Raw genomic sequence first — 7271 nt, 5'->3', positions numbered from 1 at the left:
CCCCCCCTTAAGAATCATTAATAGAAGACATCCAAGTCAATCATAGTACATTAGCTGGATAGGGGGGAACCACGAAGAAAATGTAATAACTCACGAGAGCACCCACTCCCCCCCCTCCCCCATAAAACAACAACCACGCTTTAGGTGACGATATTTGTAAACCTAAAAACGTACGTTAATTTTCAACGACTTGTTATTTTAGTAAACAATCTTGTTGTCAGCTATCCTTAGCCACTTGTAATGAGGAGCTCTATTAGTAACAATGACTTTTTAATGTAGGCGTTTTTACGCCTCCATCGACATGATGATTTTCATCACTTAGGAGGCCAACTTGCCTGTCAAAGACTACCCGGGCTGAGAGGAATACAATAATCCAACAGAAAGACCGAAAACTTGATAAAAACCCACTCGGGAATCGACCTCAGGTCTCTCGAGTACGACAGCGAAGCACATAATCACTACATCATAGTCGCCGGTAACTAAGGACTTGGGTAGACAGGTAGCAGATATGGAGAACTGTCTTAAGTATGACGTATGTTTATTTGGTTATTTTCTCCTTTACAAATCTGCACTTTAGAAAACCTGCCTACAAAACCGGAAGGAAAAGGAGTGGAAGTAGGATCGCTCCAAAGACACAAGCACAAAGAGTCTGAGCACTCCAAAAGGTCTATGCGAAGATCGCCCTTAGACAATTGAGCTTGTCATAGACTTCAAACTGAAAAGATTCTTGGACACCACGGGGAGAAACGAACCCCCCCCCCCAACCCCGAAATTTCCCTACCCACCCAAAGGCTAGTTCATACAATACGTCTTTTCGCATTCAAGAGTCAAGAGCAAAGATGTTCGTGACTCATTTGGGGGGATGGGTTGGAGTAAAGGACGGGAAGGAGGGAGGTCAGGGGCAGTTAATGAGATCTGTGCACACGCAATTATTAATCTGTACTCAGTTGTACCGTAAATGACAATACTGCGGTCTCCCTGCTTACATTCCATGCATCTATGGTGAACTGGCCACGTTTCTTGCCCCGCAGGTCGAACACTTATGGTCAGCTTTTCGTGGGGAACATATATCAGAGAATGTCTCCATTTTTCCGCAGGGATATGGTATACCGGAATTGCCTTGACAGAAAAGGTCGAAGCAGCCCACTTTTATCCGATCTGAATTATCTCGAGGCGTAAAACCATAGCAAGATTTGTTCGTAATAAAGAAGGAAATGTGTTTTACTATGCGACTTCAGAATGATACAATAATTTATTATTCTTTCCCAGAAATGATACTAGAGGTCTTTTTTCCTTCATTCTACACTTTTGCTGTATGAGGAACAAAAATGTGCTGTACAATGCGGCTTTAGATTTATGAAATAGTACATTACACTTTTCCCACAAATATTATAAGAGTTCTCTATTCCTTCAGTCTACCCTTTTGGAGTATAAGGAACAAACAGTTTTTATTACGGCCAAAGAGAGCCCCCAGGTGGTCCAGACAACCCTGTCTGATTTCCCGACGGTCTAGTCCAGCCCTGTTACCCTCACACCATCTGCGTATCTACATAACAGGGAACATAATATTGTGTGTCTGTTAACACACACTCCCCTCTCCTCATCGCAACGGTTTTATAGAATTATTTGTCTCATTTGTTGTCCTGAGGAACCAGAAGTACAGCATAATATATCTGGTTGTGCTTCCCTCAGTGTGTTAGTATGATTGTTCGCGGGTCTGTCTATCTTACACAGAATAACGAACGAACTTGAACCAGCTGACAATAGGTGGCTCCACTGATCAGTCAAAAGTTAGATTCGTCTTTTTTTCTAACAGCCTTAACCTAAAAGCGCTTCGTCATTCTTAGTCCTCTTCTTTGCTCCTTTTCCCTCACGGTATTCAAAGCACGTGAAACGAGACAAACAAGGTCTTTTCCCGTCCATGATTTCAACAAACCGCCCCGACATCCCACGACAGCAACGACACCGGGAAACCCTGTAAAGCCTTGCAGACGACAGTGCGCCATGGCCGCGCGCGTGGATGTCTGTCACGAAGTCGTGATAAAATGGCAGTATCCCTATCGAGACAGATGCGATGAAAAGCAATCGCAGGTTTTGGTTGTGATCACGCTGGTGACGCAATCTGTTTCATCTATCGATTGTATCCAAAAGACATTACTACTGGCTAGAATTTACGGTAGTCTGCCTTCTCTACTGTGACAGTACACTGTCAGGTTTTTGTTCGGTCTAGATCTATAAACATATTATATTATATAATTATAATTATATTAACTCTTCGTGTTTATTTTAAGTTGACTCAGGTTTTTTTCAGCATTTTTTTCAAATTTACTTGACACAAAAAGTACTCCCCTCCCTGTAAAAAAAGCAACCAACAATTACGCTCGAACATAAAATTATCGAAGTATGCCAATGATAAAGATACATTGTACGTATATTATTTCTTAATTAGCATCAACAGTTGTGCCCTCTTAATGTGGAGGTAGAAGGTCAAATCAGATGAAGAAAAACTGTAAAAGAAAACGGGTAACTACCAAACTAAACTAAAACTGCCAAAAAATGGAAGTTATAATATTATGTCAGCAAACCGCATCTACTATAATTTTGACAAAATGGCATTCACCACTACTCTCAGTCGTAATCTTTTGTCTTTTTCTTGTTCTTCCTGACACCCTCTCTCTCTCTCTCTCTCTCTCTCTCTCTCTCTCTCTCTCTCTCTCTCTCTCTCTCTCTCTCCTCTCCCTATCTCTGTCTCTCCCTCTCTCTCGCTCTCTCTCTCTCTCTCTATCTATCTATCTATCTATCTATCTATCTATCTATCTATCTATCTATCTATCTATCTATCTATCTATCTATCTATCTGTCTATCTATCTATCTATCTATCTATCTATCTTTCATCCGTCCGTCCTCTCCATGTTTGTCTATCAGCTCCATAATTGTTGTATTTTCCCTCCACATCCTCCCCCCCCCCCCCCCCTTTCGATTTTTCTCATTAACTGCAATATCAATATCTAGGGTGTAACGGTTAGTTTCCTGACGGCACCACGTAAAAAACGTAAGTTCCTTTCCCGAATCGGAAGGTATAATATTTTATCGAATATCGCCTTTGATATTCTTGGATTAGTTCTAACAGGTACGGTCTAAACAGCTCGCTTCCTAAAAGATTTAAATTGAGTCGATAGCGGCATACATTTACATTCATTTGACACCCATGCCCCTTTTTCCGTTTATTCTCCACCATTAAGTTCTTCACTTAAATACCGAATTCAAAGCACCAAGACGGATCTTGACTTGATCAAAACGGATTATAAATTCCAATGATTTCGATGACACAAGCAATGCACATTAGGAACAACAGACATTATTTTCTTCATCCCAAAAAGCAATTTTCAGAAACAATCATTATTGAGCGTAAGATTAACTGCAGATTTGAAGGCATTTGATTGCGAAAGATTTCTAGAGCGTATAAATGTAGCGACAAGATATTTCATAACACCATGTCGTTGAACGTTCGCACACTCGAATTCGGGAAGTTGGAACTTGCGCTGTGTGTTTTCTCAAGGGAAGGTTTTGTTTTCAGAATGCAATGATACCTCAGAGCCCTGAAAACAAATGATTTGGGTGAGATCCAATTATTCTCATTTAATAGCTCTTTTCTGCTTCAGAGAAATAATGCCCACGGAAAGCCTATCACACTCCCCTGTATAAACAAGGAAAATATCAGATCCATGCCATTTGGGAGATTTATCTGGATGACGGGGGTATGGCCTGGTGTTGGATCTTCTAGAAATTTCCCAGTTGTTAAAACAGGGAGCCCAATGAATTGAGCTGACGAGGGACGCGTTAGGGAAACCTTTTTTTCTGAAGAAGAAGAAGAAGAAGAAGAAGAAGAAGAAGAAGAAGAAGAAGAAGAAGAAGAAGAAGAAGAAGAAGAAGAAGAAGAAGAAGAGAGAGAGAGAGAAATAGAGGGAGAGAGAGAGAGAGAGAGAGAAGAGAGTAGAGAGAGAGAGAGAGAGAGAGAGAGAGAGAGAGAGAGTGTGAGAGAAGATTGCCCCTTACTCAAGCTACGCCAGTTTCGGTGGTGATGTGGCAAGTGTTCCACTCTCACGTGATTCCTATCTATCTATCTATCTATCTATCTATCTATCTATCTATCTATCTACCTACCTATCTATCTATCTATCTATCTATCTATCTATCTCTTTTTTCTCTCTCTCTATCTATCTATATGTCTATCTATCAAATTATGTATGAGTAAGTTTGTGTGCGATTGTATTCGCGCACATGTGTTTGTGTATGTGTCTTTATGTGTTTTGTGTCTATGCAACTATGTGTGCATGCATGTGTCCCCATATCTCTGAGAGTCAATTCTTGATCTTAAAAAATAGCAGAAGTTTTTTGGTGAGAAGAAGGTAGAATGAAACAACGACAACAACAACAACCACAACAAAATCAAGATTAGGTTGTAACAAAAGAAAAAAAAATGATAATACAAACAGTAAGGTCGACAACTCTGTTGGGTGGGTCACAAGGGAGGATGATGAAGGATCTTGAGTAGACGCCCTAAAGTGGCAGCAGAGGCACAAAAAAAAACTCCCTTAAGGCGCTCTCCGTTTACATTGGTCCTCATGGAAGCTGATCGATGAAGCGTTACCACTGGGAGACCAAAACAATTAAGGCCAACGATTTTTTTCCTCCAAGGGTCATAGACTTGACTATCGGAGCTGGCAGTTTTTGGCGGTCTTCGATAGGTCTCGGGTTAAGTGTCTTAATGGCGGACTCTAACATTGTTTCCCTGGCGACAAGTGGAGATAACGGGAGGAACGGGTGAAGTGTTGTTGAAGTTCACTAGGTCACTTAATAGGTTTGGTTTTATGGGGGGGGTTTCTTTTGTAAGTTCAGTTTTGGTAAAAAGTTTTAAGGCACTTGCATCTCAATAAGGTCGTATAACTTCCCAGGATTAGAGGTATTATAAAAGAGTAACATGCAAATCAACGAAGGAGGAGAGATGGAGACGACAGATATTAGATAGGAAAGAAGGAGCAAACCACACCAGAGCACCCATCAACCTCCGGCGATGATTTAAAGCAGAATATCCAAAATGCTACAGGATCAGATGGATGCTAGATGTTTCCATGCCTGATTTGAGGGGTATTAGGAGGAAAAAACAAGGATGGTTGTCTAAGCGAAAAGTTGAACTGTTTTAGTAACCATTCTTTATTTTCACATTTCCATACACTGACCGAACATACTCAAGCCTGTCCTTCCTATTTTGTTTTGTTTGTTTGTTTAGTATAGGGTTTTACGGCGCTCGCAACTGCATAAGGTCATATGAGCGCGCGGGACACACCTAATACTTTTTCGTTGGTAGGAAATTTTGAATTTTGCCCGGGTGGCGGCCGAAGCCTACTCTTATCGATTTTAGACCACCAAGGGATCTTTAACGTGCGCAACTTGTCCGAGAAGGCTAGGTGTAGATCTTTCCTACCAGAAGATCAGGGGTGTGGCAGAAAGACAGCAGTTAGGAGGAGCCAAGGAGTAGCAGTCGAAAGGCTGCAGAAAGAGTCAGGAGCCCAGAGGAGGGGGCAAAGGAGGTGAGGGGGTGGGGGCAGAAAGTGGAAATGAAAGCAGACAACAGAACATTGTTAGAGATCAGGAAAGGATGTGAAAGGAGACAATTTTAGAGAAGAAAATTTTTTTTGGTCGCTACCCGGAATCGAACCCGGGACCTTTGAATGAGAGGCCAACACCTTAACCTCTAGGTCACGAGAGCCCCCCCCCCCCCCCTTCATATTCTACTATTTTTCTACCTTGATGATGATGATGATGATGATGATGATGATGATGATGATGATGATGATGATGATGACGATGATGATTTCTGTCATGTTCTTATTGGTTTCAATACTAATGATTTTATCCTTATTATTGCCCTTGATATCATTATCACCATCATGATCAATATTATCATGATGTTGTTAATATCAGTCATTATCACCCTTAATATAACTATAAGTTTCACAATAATGGAAGGACCATTGCATATATTTCCCGTACACATTTTTAGTTACCTCCCAGAATATTCCCTTTCCAGATCATGGCCCAATTTCATTTCTAAAAATAAATTACGAAGGTCACTCCATTCACGGGTTTTGTATTCAATTGCTCAGTAAAATAAAATGCTCGTAAAATAAATTGCCTTCAGTTTTTGTGCATGCGTGTGTTTGCTTGTGGGGGAATATACATTTATATATTTATTTGTTTAAATAATGTATATACATCTATCTATATAGCATCCTTAGGAAGACTCAAAGCAAGGTTTTAGGACTGCTGTGGCATTCGCACAGAAACAAAGTTGAAAGTCTACAATGCTGTGGTCTTCCCGACCCTATTGGATGTTGGCGAGACCTGGGCGGTGTACGGAAGCAATGCCAAGACGCTTAATCCTTTATTGCTTATGGTGAATTCTTGGCATCAAAATGAAGGATAAAATACCAGACACCGAAGTTCTCAAAAGGGCAAATGCTGAGAGTTTGTCTTCTTAGCTCAAAAGAATTCAGCTTCGCTGGGCTGGCCATGTTGTAAGAATGCTTGATTTCAGAATCCCAAAGGCAGTAGTCTTCGGTTTTAGTAAGAGTTTTACGGCTCTTGCAACACAGTAGGTTATATAAGTTGCGAAGATTAGACGTGTTACAAGATAGTACTTACTTTTACTTTACTTTTATCCGCCCACTTATACCCTTTAGGGTATCGCGGTACAAGAAAGTAACAAATACAAAAAAGGAGGGGAGATAAGGATGATAGATGTTGGATAGGAAAGAAGAAGCAAACCACCTTAGAGCCCCCGCCAATCACCCACGCTGTAGTCTATTCTGAACTCAGGGAAGTGTAAGGTTGGCGCGCTACACAGACAACCTGAAGAATATATTAATTATCTGAAGGACTTCAATACTTCTAAATGGGAGAGCCTAGCTCCCAACAGACCCGGGTGGAGAGCAGCAGTCTCAGTGGACAACAAACCATAATCATGAGGTTTCACAAATAAGAAGTGCTGAAACTAATAGAGAAGCACGCAAGTCTGCGTACATCTGCAAGTGAAATTGGAATTTTTTAACTGTTCAAATTGTGGCAAACTTTTCTCTGCCAAAATCGGTTTTATCGGTCACAGCAGAAACCACAAGTTATCTTAACAGATTCTTATAATTATTTTCTTCCGCTGTGGAAATATTCTCCTCTGTGGAAGTATTGGCCATTGTGACGGACGAGTTATTAT

Source organism: Aplysia californica, unplaced genomic scaffold, assembly GCF_000002075.1.
Source record: "Aplysia californica isolate F4 #8 unplaced genomic scaffold, AplCal3.0 scaffold00127, whole genome shotgun sequence".
Classification (NCBI taxonomy): domain Eukaryota; kingdom Metazoa; phylum Mollusca; class Gastropoda; order Aplysiida; family Aplysiidae; genus Aplysia; species Aplysia californica.
The sequence above is the reverse complement of the archived record's forward strand: the minus strand, read 5'-3'. Positions refer to the sequence as shown.